This window comes from Alligator mississippiensis, chromosome 13, assembly GCF_030867095.1.
Source record: "Alligator mississippiensis isolate rAllMis1 chromosome 13, rAllMis1, whole genome shotgun sequence".
Classification (NCBI taxonomy): domain Eukaryota; kingdom Metazoa; phylum Chordata; order Crocodylia; family Alligatoridae; genus Alligator; species Alligator mississippiensis.
This window is the reverse complement of record NC_081836.1, coordinates 20,781,526-20,797,017: the sequence shown is the minus strand read 5'-3', so window position 1 is coordinate 20,797,017 and position 15,492 is coordinate 20,781,526.

Genomic DNA, 15,492 nt, shown 5'->3' with positions numbered 1-15,492 from the left:
CGACACCGGGGGTAGGAACCAAAAAACGGGGGTAGGAACCGAAAAAACGGGCCCCCGTTTCCGGGGGGACCCATTTAAGCGCGACACCGGGGGTAGGAACAAAAAAACGGGGGTAGGAACTCAAAAAACGGGCCCCCGTTTCCGAGGGGACCCATTTAAGCGCGATACCGGGGGTAGGAACCAAAAAACTGGGGTAGGAACCAAAAAAACGGACCCCCGTTTCCGGGGGGAGCCATTTAAGCGCGACACCGGGGGTAGGAACCAAAAAACAGGCCCCAGTTTCCGGGGGGACCCATTTAAGTGCGACACCGGGGGTAGGAACCAAAAAACGGGGGTAGGAACCAAAAAAACGGGCCCCCGTTTCCGGGGGGACCCATTTAAGCGCGACACCGGGGGTAGGAACCAAAAAACGGGGGTAGGAACCAAAAAAACGGGCCCCCGTTTCCGGGGGGACCCATTTAAGCGCGACACCGGGGGTAGGAACCGAAAAAAGGGGGTAGGAACCAAAAAAACGGGCCCCCGTTTCCGGGGAGACCCATTTAAGCGCGACAGCGGGGGTAGGAACCATTAAACGGGGGTAGGAACCAAAAAAACGGGCCCCCGTTTCCGTGGGGACCCATTTAAGCGCGTCACCGGGTGTAGGAACCAAAAAACGGGGGTAGGAACCAAAAAAACGGGCCCCCGTTTCCGGGGGGACCCATTTAAGCGCGACACCGGGGGTAGGAACCAAAAAACGGGGGTAGGAACCAAAAAAACGGGCCCCCGTTTCCGGGGGAAACCATTTAAGCGCGACACCGGGGGTAGGAACCAAAAATGGGGGTAGGAACCAAAAAAACGGGCCCCCGTTTCCGGGGGAACCCATTTAAGCGCGACACCGGGGGTAGGAACCAAAAATGGGGGTAGGAACCAAAAAAACGGGCCTCCGTTTCCGGGGGGACCCATTTAAGCGTGACACCGGGGGTAGGAACCAAAAAACGTGGGTAGGAACCAAAAAAACGGGCCCCCGTTTCCGGGGGGACCCATTTAAGCGCGACACCGGGGGTAGGAACCAAAAAACGGGGGTAGGAACCAAAAAAACGGGCCCCCGTTTCCGGGGGGACCCATTTAAGCGCGACACCGGGTGTAGGAACCATTAAACGGGGGTAGGAACTAAAAAAACGGGCCCCCGTTTCCGGGGGGACCCATTTAAGCGCGACACCGGGGGTAGGAACCAAAAAACGGGGGTAGGAACCAAAAAAACGGGCCCCCGTTTCCGGGGGGACCCATTTAAGCGCGACACCGGGGGGTAGGAACCAAAAAACGGGGGTAGGAACCAAAAAAACGGGCCTCCGTTTCCGGGGGGACGCATTTAAGCGCGACACCGCGGGTAGGAACCAAAAATGGGGGTAGGAACCAAAAAAACGGGCCTCCGTTTCCGGGGGGACCCATTTAAGCGCGACACTGCGGGTAGGAACCAAAAAACGGGGCTAGGAACCAAAAAAACGGGCCTCCGTTTCCGGGGGCACCCATTTAAGCGCGACACCGCGGGTAGGAACCAAAAAACGGGGGTAGGAACCAAAAAAACGGGCCCCCGTTTCCGGGGGGACCCATTTAAGCGCGACACCGGGGGTAGGAACCAAAAAACGGGGGTAGGAACCGAAAAAACGGGCCCCCGTTTCCGGGGGGACCCATTTAAGCGTGACACCGGGGGTAGGAACCAAAAAATGGGGGTAGGAACCAACAAAACGGGCCTCCGTTTCCGGGGGGACCCATTTAAGCGCGACACCGGGGGTAGGAACCATTAAACGGGGGTAGGAACCGAAAAAACGGGCCCCCGTTTCCGGGGGGACCCATTTAAGCGCGACACCGGGGGTAGGAACCAAAAAACGGGGGTAGGAACCGAAAAAACGGGCCCCGGTTTCCAGGGGGACCCATTTAAGCGCGACACCGGGGGTAGGAACCAAAAAACGGGGGTAGGAACTCAAAAAACGGGCCCCCGTTTCCGAGGGGACCCATTTAAGCGCGATACCGGGGGTAGGAACCAAAAAACTGGGGTAGGAACCAAAAAAACGGGCCCCCGTTTCCGGGGGGACCAATTCAAGCGCGACACCGGGGGTGGGAACCAAAAAACGGGGGTAGGAACCAAAAAAACGGGCCCCCGTTTCCGGGGGGACCCATTTAAGCGCGACACCGGGTGTAGGAACCAAAAAATGAGGGTAGGAACCAAAAAAACGGGCCCCCGTTTCCGGGGAGACCCATTTAAGCGCGACACCGGGGGTAGGAACCAAAAAACGAGGGTAGGAACCAAAAAAACGGGCCCCCGTTTCCGGGGGGACCCATTTAAGCGCGACACCGGGGGTAGGAACCAAAAATGGGGGTAGGAACCAAAAAAACGGGCCTCCGTTTCCGGGGGGACCCATTTAAGCGCGACACGGGGGGTAGGAACCAAAAAACGGGGGTAGGAACCGAATAAACGGGCCCCCGTTTCCGGGGGGACCCATTTAAGCGCGACACCGGGGGTACGAATCAAAAACGGGGGTAGGAAGCAAAAAAACGGGCCTCCGTTTCGGGGGAACCCATTTAAGCGCGACACCGGGGGTAGGAACCAAAAAACGGGGGTAGGAACCAAAAAAACGGGCCCCCGTTTCCGGGGGGACCCATTTAAGCGCGACACCGGGGGTAGGAACCAAAAAACGGGGGTAGGAACCGAAAAAACGGGCCCCCGTTTCCGGGGGGACCCATTTAAGCGCGACACCGGGGGTACGAAACAAAAACGGGGGTAGGAAGCAAAAAAACGGGCCTCCGTTTCCGGGGGAACCCATTTAAGCGCGACACCGGGGGTAGGAACCAAAAAACAGGGGTAGGAACCAAAAAAACGGGCCCCCGTTTCCGGGGGGACCCATTTAAGCGCGACACCGGGGGTACGAACCAAAAACGGGGGTAGGAAGCAAAAAAACGGGCCTCCGTTTCCGGGGGAACCCATTTAAGCGCGACACCGGGGGTAGGAACCAAAAAACGGGGGTAGGAACCAAAAAAACGGGCCCCCGTTTCCGGGGGGACCCATTTAAGCGCGACACCGGGGGTAGGAACCAAAAAACGGGGGTAGGAACCAAAAAAACGGGCCCCCGTTTCGGGGGGGACCAATTCAAGCGCGACACCGGGGGTGGGAACCAAAAAACGGGGGTAGGAACCAAAAAAACGGGCCCCCGTTTCCGGGGGGACCCATTTAAGCGCGACACTGGGTGTAGGAACCAAAAAACGAGGGTAGGAACCAAAAAAACGGGCCCCCGTTTCCGGGGGGACCCATTTAAGCGCGACACCGGGGGGTAGGAACCAAAAAACGGGGGTAGGAACCAAAAAAACGGGCCCCCGTTTCCGGGGGGACCCATTTAAGCGCGACACCGGGGGTAGGAACCAAAAATGGGGGTAGGAACCAAAAAAACGGGCCTCCGTTTCCGGGGGGACCCATTTAAGCGCGACACGGGGGGTAGGAACCAAAAAACGGGGGTAGGAACCGAAAAAACGGGCCCCAGTTTCCGGGGGGACCCATTTAAGCGCGACACCGGGGGTACGAACCAAAAACGGGGGTAGGAAGCAAAAAAACGGGCTTCCGTTTCCGGGGGAACCCATTTAAGCGCAACACCGGGGGTAGGAACCAAAAAACGGGGGTAGGAACCAAAAAAACGGGCCCCCGTTTCCGGGGGGACCCATTTAAGCGCGACACCGGGGGTAGGAACCAAAAAACGGGGGTAGGAACCAAAAAAACGGGCCCACGTTTCCGGGGGGACCCATTTAAGCGCGACACCGGGGGTAGGAACCAAAAATGGGGGTAGGAAACAAAAAAACGGGCCCCTGTTTCCGGGGGGACCCGTTTAAGCACGACACCGGGGGTAGGAACCAAAAAACGGGGGTAGGAACCAAAAAAACGGGCCCCCGTTTCCGGGGGGACCCGTTTAAGCGCGACACCGGGGGTAGGAACCAAAAAACGGGGGTAGGAACCAAAAAAACGGGTCCCGTTTCTTGGGGGACCCGTTTAAGCGCGACACCGGGGGTAGGAACCAAAAAACGGGGGTAGGAACCAAAAAAATGGGCCCCCGTTTCCGGGGGGACCCATTTAAGCGCGACACCGGGGGTAGGAACCAAAAAACGGGGGTAGGAACCAAAAAAACGGGCCCCCGTTTCCGGGGGGACCCATTGAAGCGCGACACCGGGGGTAGGAACCATTAAACGGGGGTAGGAACTAAAAAAACGGGCCCCCGTTTCCGGGGGGACCAATTCAAGCGCGACACCGGGGGTGGGAACCAAAAAACGAGGGTAGGAACCAAAAAAACGGGCCCCCGTTTCCGAGGGGACCCATTTAAGCGCGACACCGGGTGTAGGAACCAAAAAATGGGGGTAGGAACCAAAAAAACGGGCCCCCGTTTCCTGGGGGACCCATTTAAGCGCGACACCGGGGGTAGGAACCAAAAAACGGGGGTAGGAACCAAAAAAACGGGCCTCCGTTTCCGGGGGGACCCATTTAAGCGCGACACCGGGGGTAGGAACCAAAAAACGGGGGTAGGAACCGAAAAAACGGGCCCCCGTTTCCGGGGGGACCCATTTAAGCGCGACACCGGGGGTAGGAACCAAAAAACGGGGGTAGGAACCGAAAAAACGGGCCCCCGTTTCCAGGGGGACCCATTTAAGTGCGACACCGGGGGTAGGAACCAAAAAACGGGGGTAGGAACTCAAAAAACGGGCCCCCGTTTCCGAGGGGAGCCATTTAAGCGCGATACCGGGGGTAGGAACCAAAAAACTGGGGTAGGAACCAAAAAAACGGACCCCCGTTTCCGGGGGGAGCCATTTAAGCGCGACACCGGGAGTAGGAACCAAAAAACAGGCCCCCATTTCCGGGGGGACCCATTTAAGCGCGACACCGGGGGTAGGAACCAAAAAACGGGGGTAGGAACCAAAAAAACGGGCCCCCGTTTCCGGGGGGACCCATTTAAGCGCGACACCGGGGGTAGGAACCAAAAAACGGGGGTAGGAACCAAAAAAACGGGCCCCCGTTTCCGGGGGAACCCATTTAAGCGCGACACCGGGGGTAGGAACCAAAAATGGGGGTAGGAACCAAAAAAACGGGCCTCCGTTTCCAGGGGGACCCATTTAAGCGCGACACCGTGGGTAGGAACCAAAAAACGGGGGTAGGAACCAAAAAAACGGGCCTCCGTTTCCAGGGGGACCCATTTAAGCGCGACACCGGGTGTAGGAACCAAAAAACGTGGGTAGGAACCAAAAAAACGGGCCCCCGTTCCCGGGGGGACCCATTTAAACGCGACACCGGGGGTAGGAACCAAAAAACGGGGGTAGGAACCAAAAAAACGGGCCTCCGTTTCCGGGGGGACCCATTTAAGCGCGACACCGGGGGTAGGAACCAAAAAACGGAGGTAGGAACCGAAAAAACGGGCCCCCGTTTCCGGGGGGACCCATTTAAATGCGACACCGGGGGTAGGAACCAAAAAACGGGGGTAGGAACCGAAAAAACGGGCCCCCGTTTCCGGGGGGACCCATTTAAGCGCGACACCGGGGGTAGGAACAAAAAAACGGGGGTAGGAACTCAAAAAACGGGCCCCCGTTTCCGAGGGGACCCATTTAAGCGCGATACCGGGGGTAGGAACCAAAAAACGGGGGTAGGAACCAAAAAAACGGGCCCCCGTTTCCGGGGGGACCCATTTAAGCGCGACACCGGGGGTAGGAACCAAAAAACGGGGGTAGGAACCAAGAAAACGGGCCGCCGTTTCCGGGGGGACCCATTTAAGCGCGACACCGGGGGTAGGAACCAAAAAACGGGGGTAGGAACCAAAAAAACGGGCCCCCGTTTCCGGGGGGACCCATTGAAGCGCGACACCGGGGGTAGGAACCATTAAACGGGGGTAGGAACTAAAAAAACGGGCCCCCGTTTCCGGGGGGACCAATTCAAGCGCGACACCGGGGGTGGGAACCAAAAAACGAGGGTAGGAACCAAAAAAACGGGCCCCCGTTTCCGAGGGGACCCATTTAAGCGCGACACCGGGTGTAGGAACCAAAAAATGGGGGTAGGAACCAAAAAAACGGGCCCCCGTTTCCGGGGGGACCCATTTAAGCGCGACACCGGGGGTAGGAACCAAAAAACGGGGGTAGGAACCAAAAAAACGGGCCTCCGTTTCCGGGGGGACCCATTTAAGCGCGACACCGGGGGTAGGAACCAAAAAACGGGGGTAGGAACCGAAAAAACGGGCCCCCGTTTCCGGGGGGACCCATTTAAGCGCGACACCGGGGGTAGGAACCAAAAAACGGGGGTAGGAACCGAAAAAACGGGCCCCCGTTTCCAGGGGGACCCATTTAAGTGCGACACCGGGGGTAGGAACCAAAAAACGGGGGTAGGAACTCAAAAAACGGGCCCCCGTTTCCGAGGGGAGCCATTTAAGCGCGATACCGGGGGTAGGAACCAAAAAACTGGGGTAGGAACCAAAAAAACGGACCCCCGTTTCCGGGGGGAGCCATTTAAGCGCGACACCGGGAGTAGGAACCAAAAAACAGGCCCCCCATTTCCGGGGGGACCCATTTAAGCGCGACACCGGGGGTAGGAACCAAAAAACGGGGGTAGGAACCAAAAAAACGGGCCCCCGTTTCCGGGGGGACCCATTTAAGCGCGACACCGGGGGTAGGAACCAAAAAACGGGGGTAGGAACCAAAAAAATGGGCCCCCGTTTCCGGGGGGACCCATTTAAGCGTGACACCGGGGGTAGGAACCAAAAAACGGGGGTAGGAACCAAAAAAATGGGCCCCCGTTTCCGGGGGGACCCATTTAAGCGCGACACCGGGGGTAGGAACCAAAAAACGGGGGTAGGAACCAAAAAAACGGGCCCCCGTTTCCGGGGGGACCCATTGAAGCGCGACACCGGGGGTAGGAACCATTAAACGGGGGTAGGAACTAAAAAAACGGGCCCCCGTTTCCGGGGGGACCAATTCAAGCGCGACACCGGGGGTGGGAACCAAAAAACGGGGGTAGGAACCAAAAAAACGGGCCCCCGTTTCCGGGGGGACCCATTTAAGCGTGACACCGGGGGTAGGAACCAAAAAATGGGGGTAGGAACCAAAAAAACGGGCCTCCGTTTCCGGGGGGGACCCATTTAAGCGCGACACCGGGGGTAGGAACCATTAAACGGGGGTAGGAACCGAAAAAACGGGCCCCCGTTTCCGGGGGGACCAATTCAAGCGCGACACCGGGGGTGGGAACCAAAAAACGAGGGTAGGAACCAAAAAAACGGGCCCCCGTTTCCGAGGGGACCCATTTAAGCGCGACACCGGGTGTAGGAACCAAAAAACGTGGGTAGGAACCAAAAAAACGGGCCCCCGTTCCCGGGGGGACCCATTTAAACGCGACACCGGGGGTAGGAACCAAAAAACGGGGGTAGGAACCAAAAAAACGGGCCTCCGTTTCCGGGGGGACCCATTTAAGCGCGACACCGGGGGTAGGAACCAAAAAACGGAGGTAGGAACCGAAAAAACGGGCCCCCGTTTCCGGGGGGACCCATTTAAATGCGACACCGGGGGTAGGAACCAAAAAACGGGGGTAGGAACCGAAAAAACGGGCCCCCGTTTCCGGGGGGACCCATTTAAGCGCGACACCGGGGGTAGGAACAAAAAAACGGGGGTAGGAACTCAAAAAACGGGCCCCCGTTTCCGAGGGGACCCATTTAAGCGCGATACCGGGGGTAGGAACCAAAAAACGGGGGTAGGAACCAAAAAAACGGGCCCCCGTTTCCGGGGGGACCCATTTAAGCGCGACACCGGGGGTAGGAACAAAAAAACGGGGGTAGGAACCAAGAAAACGGGCCGCCGTTTCCGGGGGGACCCATTTAAGCGCGACAGCGGGGGTAGGAACCATTAAACGGGGGTAGGAACCAAAAAAACGGGCCCCCGTTTCCGTGGGGACCCATTTAAGCGCGTCACCGGGTGTAGGAACCAAAAAACGGGGGTAGGAACCAAAAAAACGGGCCCCCGTTTCCGGGGGGACCCATTTAAGCGCGACACCGGGGGTAGGAACCAAAAAACGGGGGTAGGAACCAAAAAAACGGGCCCCCGTTTCCGGGGGAAACCATTTAAGCGCGACACCGGGGGTAGGAACCAAAAATGGGGGTAGGAACCAAAAAAACAGGCCCCCGTTTCCGGGGGAACCCATTTAAGCACGACACCGGGGGTAGGAACCAAAAAAACGGGCCTCCGTTTCCAGGGGGACCCATTTAAGCGCGACACCGTGGGTAGGAACCAAAAAACGGGGGTAGGAACCAAAAAAACGGGCCCCCGTTTCCGGGGGGACCCATTTAAGCGCGACACCGGGGGTAGGAACCAAAAAACGGGGGTAGGAACCAAAAAAACGGGCCCCCGTTTCCGGGGGGACCCATTTAAGCGCGACACCGGGGGTACGAACCAAAAACGGGGGTAGGAAGCAAAAAAACGGGCCTCCGTTTCCGGGGGAACCCATTTAAGCGCGACACCGGGGGTAGGAACCAAAAAACAGGGGTAGGAACCAAAAAAACGGGCCCCCGTTTCCGGGGGGACCCATTTAAGCGCGACACCGGGGGTACGAACCAAAAACGGGGGTAGGAAGCAAAAAAACGGGCCTCCGTTTCCGGGGGAACCCATTTAAGCGCGACACCGGGGGTAGGAACCAAAAAACGGGGGTAGGAACCAAAAAAACGGGCCCCCGTTTCCGGGGGGACCCATTTAAGCGCGACACCGGGGGTAGGAACCAAAAAACGGGGGTAGGAACCAAAAAAACGGGCCCCCGTTTCGGGGGGGACCAATTCAAGCGCGACACCGGGGGTGGGAACCAAAAAACGGGGGTAGGAACCAAAAAAACGGGCCCCCGTTTCCGGGGGGACCCATTTAAGCGCGACACCGGGGGGTAGGAACCAAAAAACGGGGGTAGGAACCAAAAAAACGGGCCCCCGTTTCCGGGGGGACCCATTTAAGCGCGACACTGGGGGTAGGAACCAAAAATGGGGGTAGGAACCAAAAAAACGGGCCTCCGTTTCCGGGGGGACCCATTTAAGCGCGACACGGGGGGTAGGAACCAAAAAACGGGGGTAGGAACCGAAAAAACGGGCCCCAGTTTCCGGGGGGACCCATTTAAGCGCGACACCGGGGGTACGAACCAAAAACGGGGGTAGGAACCAAAAAAACGGGCTTCCGTTTCCGGGGGAACCCATTTAAGCGCAACACCGGGGGTAGGAACCAAAAAACGGGGGTAGGAACCGAAAAAACGGGCCCCCGTTTCCGGGGGAACCCATTTAAGCGCGACACCGGGGGTAGGAACCAAAAAACCCGGGTAGGAACCAAAAAAACGGGCCTCCGTTTCCGGGGGGACCCATTTAAGCGCGACACCGGGGGTAGGAACCAAAAAACGGGTTAGGAACCGAAAAAACGGGCCCCCGTTTCCGGGGGGACCCATTTAAGCGCGACACCGGGGCTAGGAACCAAAAAACGGGGGTAGGAACCAAAAAAACGGGCCTCCGTTTCCGGGGGGACCCATTTAAGCGTGACACCGGGGGTAGGAACCAAAAAACGTGGGTAGGAACCAAAAAAACGGGCCCCCGTTTCCGGGGGGACCCATTTAAGCGCGACACCGGGGGTAGGAACCAAAAAACGGGGGTAGGAACCAAAAAAACGGGCCCCCGTTTCCGGGGGGACCCATTTAAGCGCGACACCGGGTGTAGGAACCATTAAACGGGGGTAGGAACTAAAAAAACGGGCCCCCGTTTCCGGGGGGACCCATTTAAGCGCGACACCGGGGGTAGGAACCAAAAAACGGGGGTAGGAACCAAAAAAACGGGCCCCCGTTTCCGGGGGGACCCATTTAAGCGCGACACCGGGGGGTAGGAACCAAAAAACGGGGGTAGGAACCAAAAAAACGGGCCTCCGTTTCCGGGGGGACGCATTTAAGCGCGACACCGCGGGTAGGAACCAAAAATGGGGGTAGGAACCAAAAAAACGGGCCTCCGTTTCCGGGGGGACCCATTTAAGCGCGACACTGCGGGTAGGAACCAAAAAACGGGGCTAGGAACCAAAAAAACTGGCCTCCGTTTCCGGGGGCACCCATTTAAGCGCGACACCGCGGGTAGGAACCAAAAAACGGGGGTAGGAACCAAAAAAACGGGCCCCCGTTTCCGGGGGGACCCATTTAAGCGCGACACCGGGGGTAGGAACCAAAAAACGGGGGTAGGAACCGAAAAAACGGGCCCCCGTTTCCGGGGGGACCCATTTAAGCGTGACACCGGGGGTAGGAACCAAAAAATGGGGGTAGGAACCAACAAAACGGGCCTCCGTTTCCGGGGGGACCCATTTAAGCGCGACACCGGGGGTAGGAACCATTAAACGGGGGTAGGAACCGAAAAAACGGGCCCCCGTTTCCGGGGGGACCCATTTAAGCGCGACACCGGGGGTAGGAACCAAAAAACGGGGGTAGGAACCGAAAAAACGGGCCCCGGTTTCCAGGGGGACCCATTTAAGCGCGACACCGGGGGTAGGAACCAAAAAACGGGGGTAGGAACTCAAAAAACGGGCCCCCGTTTCCGAGGGGACCCATTTAAGCGCGATACCGGGGGTAGGAACCAAAAAACTGGGGTAGGAACCAAAAAAACGGGCCCCCGTTTCCGGGGGGACCAATTCAAGCGCGACACCGGGGGTGGGAACCAAAAAACGGGGGTAGGAACCAAAAAAACGGGCCCCCGTTTCCGGGGGGACCCATTTAAGCGCGACACCGGGTGTAGGAACCAAAAAACGAGGGTAGGAACCAAAAAAACGGGCCCCCGTTTCCGGGGAGACCCATTTAAGCGCGACACCGGGGGTAGGAACCAAAAAACGGGGGTAGGAACCAAAAAAACGGGCCCCCGTTTCCGGGGGGACCCATTTAAGCGCGACACCGGGGGTAGGAACCAAAAATGGGGGTAGGAACCAAAAAAACGGGCCTCCGTTTCCGGGGGGACCAATTTAAGCGCGACACGGGGGGTAGGAACCAAAAAACGGGGGTAGGAACCGAATAAACGGGCCCCCGTTTCCGGGGGGACCCATTTAAGCGCGACACCGGGGGTACGAACCAAAAACGGGGGTAGGAAGCAAAAAAACGGGCCTCCGTTTCGGGGGAACCCATTTAAGCGCGACACCGGGGGTAGGAACCAAAAAACGGGGGTAGGAACCAAAAAAACGGGCCCCCGTTTCCGGGGGGACCCATTTAAGCGCGACACCGGAGGTAGGAACCAAAAAACGGGGGTAGGAACCGAAAAAACGGGCCCCCGTTTCCGGGGGGACCCATTTAAGCGCGACAGCGGGGGTAGGAACCATTAAACGGGGGTAGGAACCAAAAAAACGGGCCCCCGTTTCCGTGGGGACCCATTTAAGCGCGTCACCGGGTGTAGGAACCAAAAAACGGGGGTAGGAACCAAAAAAACGGGCCCCCGTTTCCGGGGGGACCCATTTAAGCGCGACACCGGGGGTAGGAACCAAAAAACGGGGGTAGGAACCAAAAAAACGGGCCCCCGTTTCCGGGGGAAACCATTTAAGCGCGACACCGGGGGTAGGAACCAAAAATGGGGGTAGGAACCAAAAAAACAGGCCCCCGTTTCCGGGGGAACCCATTTAAGCGCGACACCGGGGGTAGGAACCAAAAAAACGGGCCTCCGTTTCCAGGGGGACCCATTTAAGCGCGACACCGTGGGTAGGAACCAAAAAACGGGGGTAGGAACCAAAAAAACGGGCCCCCGTTTCCGGGGGGACCCATTTAAGCGCGACACCGGGGGTAGGAACCAAAAAACGGGGGTAGGAACCAAAAAAACGGGCCCCCGTTTCCGGGGGGACCCATTTAAGCGCGACACCGGGGGTACGAACCAAAAACGGGGGTAGGAAGCAAAAAAACGGGCCTCCGTTTCCGGGGGAACCCATTTAAGCGCGACACCGGGGGTAGGAACCAAAAAACAGGGGTAGGAACCAAAAAAACGGGCCCCCGTTTCCGGGGGGACCCATTTAAGCGCGACACCGGGGGTACGAACCAAAAACGGGGGTAGGAAGCAAAAAAACGGGCCTCCGTTTCCGGGGGAACCCATTTAAGCGCGACACCGGGGGTAGGAACCAAAAAACGGGGGTAGGAACCAAAAAAACGGGCCCCCGTTTCCGGGGGGACCCATTTAAGCGCGACACCGGGGGTAGGAACCAAAAAACGGGGGTAGGAACCAAAAAAACGGGCCCCCGTTTCGGGGGGGACCAATTCAAGCGCGACACCGGGGGTGGGAACCAAAAAACGGGGGTAGGAACCAAAAAAACGGGCCCCCGTTTCCGGGGGGACCCATTTAAGCGCGACACCGGGGGGTAGGAACCAAAAAACGGGGGTAGGAACCAAAAAAACGGGCCCCCGTTTCCGGGGGGACCCATTTAAGCGCGACACCAGGGGTAGGAACCAAAAATGGGGGTAGGAACCAAAAAAACGGGCCTCCGTTTCCGGGGGGACCCATTTAAGCGCGACACGGGGGGTAGGAACCAAAAAACGGGGGTAGGAACCGAAAAAACGGGCCCCAGTTTCCGGGGGGACCCATTTAAGCGCGACACCGGGGGTACGAACCAAAAACGGGGGTAGGAAGCAAAAAAACGGGCTTCCGTTTCCGGGGGAACCCATTTAAGCGCGACACCGGGGGTAGGAACCAAAAAACGGGGGTAGGAACCGAAAAAACGGGCCCCCGTTTCCGGGGGAACCCATTTAAGCGCGACACCGGGGGTAGGAACCAAAAAACGGGGGTAGGAACCAAAAAAACGGGCCTCCGTTTCCGGGGGGACCCATTTAAGCGCGACACCGGGGGTAGGAACCAAAAAACGGGGGTAGGAACCGAAAAAACGGGCCCCCGTTTCCGGGGGGACCCATTTAAGCGCGACACCGGGGCTAGGAACCAAAAAACGGGGGTAGGAACCAAAAAAACGGGCCTCCGTTTCCGGGGGGACCCATTTAAGCGTGACACCGGGGGTAGGAACCAAAAAACGTGGGTAGGAACCAAAAAAACGGGCCCCCGTTTCCGGGGGGACCCATTTAAGCGCGACACCGGGGGTAGGAACCAAAAAACGGGGGTAGGAACCAAAAAAACGGGCCCCCGTTTCCGGGGGGACCCATTTAAGCGCGACACCGGGTGTAGGAACCATTAAACGGGGGTAGGAACTAAAAAAACGGGCCCCCGTTTCCGGGGGGACCCATTTAAGCGCGACACCGGGGGTAGGAACCAAAAAACGGGGGTAGGAACCAAAAAAACGGGCCCCCGTTTCCGGGGGGACCCATTTAAGCGCGACACCGGGGGTAGGAACCAAAAAACAGGGGTAGGAACCAAAAAAACGGGCCTCCGTTTCCGGGGGGACGCATTTAAGCGCGACACCGCGGGTAGGAACCGAAAATGGGGGTAGGAACCAAAAAAACGGGCCTCCGTTTCCGGGGGGACCCGTTTAAGCGCGACACTGCGGGTAGGAACCAAAAAACGGGGCTAGGAACCAAAAAAACGGGCCTCCGTTTCCGGGGGCACCCATTTAAGCGTGACACCGCGGGTAGGAACCAAAAAACGGGGGTAGGAACCGAAAAAACGGGCCCCCGTTTCCGGGGGGACCCATTTAAGCGCGACACCGGGGGTAGGAACAAAAAAACGGGGGTAGGAACTCAAAAAACGGGCCCCCGTTTCCGAGGGGACCCATTTAAGCGCGATACCGGGGGTAGGAACCAAAAAACTGGGGTAGGAACCAAAAAAACGGACCCCCGTTTCCGGGGGGAGCCATTTAAGCGCGACACCGGGGGTAGGAACCAAAAAACAGGCCCCAGTTTCCGGGGGGACCCATTTAAGTGCGACACCGGGGGTAGGAACCAAAAAACGGGGGTAGGAACCAAAAAAACGGGCCCCCGTTTCCGGGGGGACCCATTTAAGCGCGACACCGGGGGTAGGAACCAAAAAACGGGGGTAGGAACCAAAAAAACGGGCCCCCGTTTCCGGGGGGACCCATTTAAGCGCGACACCGGGGGTAGGAACCAAAAAACGGGGGTAGGAACCAAAAAAACGGGCCCCCGTTTCCGGGGAGACCCATTTAAGCGCGACAGCGGGGGTAGGAACCATTAAACGGGGGTAGGAACCAAAAAAACGGGCCCCCGTTTCCGTGGGGACCCATTTAAGCGCGTCACCGGGTGTAGGAACCAAAAAACGGGGGTAGGAACCAAAAAAACGGGCCCCCGTTTCCGGGGGGACCCATTTAAGCGCGACACCGGGGGTAGGAACCAAAAAACGGGGGTAGGAACCAAAAAAACGGGCCCCCGTTTCCGGGGGAAACCATTTAAGCGCGACACCGGGGGTAGGAACCAAAAATGGGGGTAGGAACCAAAAAAACGGGCCCCCGTTTCCGGGGGAACCCATTTAAGCGCGACACCGGGGGTAGGAACCAAAAATGGGGGTAGGAACCAAAAAAACGGGCCTCCGTTTCCAGGGGGACCCATTTAAGCGCGACACCGGGGGTAGGAACCAAAAAACGGGGGTAGGAACCAAAAAAATGGGCCCCCGTTTCCGGGGGGACCCATTTAAGCGCGACACCGGGGGTAGGAACCAAAAAACGGGGGTAGGAACCAAAAAAACGGGCCTCCGTTTCCGGGGGGACCCATTTAAGCGTGACACCGGGGGTAGGAACCAAAAAACGTGGGTAGGAACCAAAAAAACGGGCCCCCGTTTCCGGGGGGACCCATTTAAGCGCGACACCGGGGGTAGGAACCAAAAAACGGGGGTAGGAACCAAAAAAACGGGCCCCCGTTTCCGGGGGGACCCATTTAAGCGCGACACCGGGTGTAGGAACCATTAAACGGGGGTAGGAACTAAAAAAACGGGCCCCCGTTTCCGGGGGGACCCATTTAAGCACGACACCGGGGGTAGGAACCAAAAAACGGGGGTAGGAACCAAAAAAACGGGCCCCCGTTTCCGGGGGGACCCATTTAAGCGCGACACCGGGGGGTAGGAACCAAAAAACGGGGGTAGGAACCAAAAAAACGGGCCTCCGTTTCCGGGGGGACGCATTTAAGCGCGACACCGCGGGTAGGAACCAAAAAACGGGGCTAGGAACCAAAAAAACGGGCCTCCGTTTCCGGGGGCACCCATTTAAGCGCGACACCGCGGGTAGGAACCAAAAAACGGGGGTAGGAACCAAAAAAACGGGCCCCCGTTTCCGGGGGGACCCATTTAAGCGCGACACCGGGGGTAGGAACCAAAAAACGGGGGTAGGAACCGAAAAAACGGGCCCCCGTTTCCGGGGGGACCCATTTAAGCGTGACACCGGGGGTAGGAACCAAAAAATGGGGGTAGGAACCAAAAAAACGGGCCTCCGTTTCCGGGGGGACCCATTTAAGCGCGACACCGGGGGTAGGAACCATTAAACGGGGGTAGGAACCGAAAAAACGGGCCCCCGTTTCCGGGGGGACCCATTTAAGCGCGACAC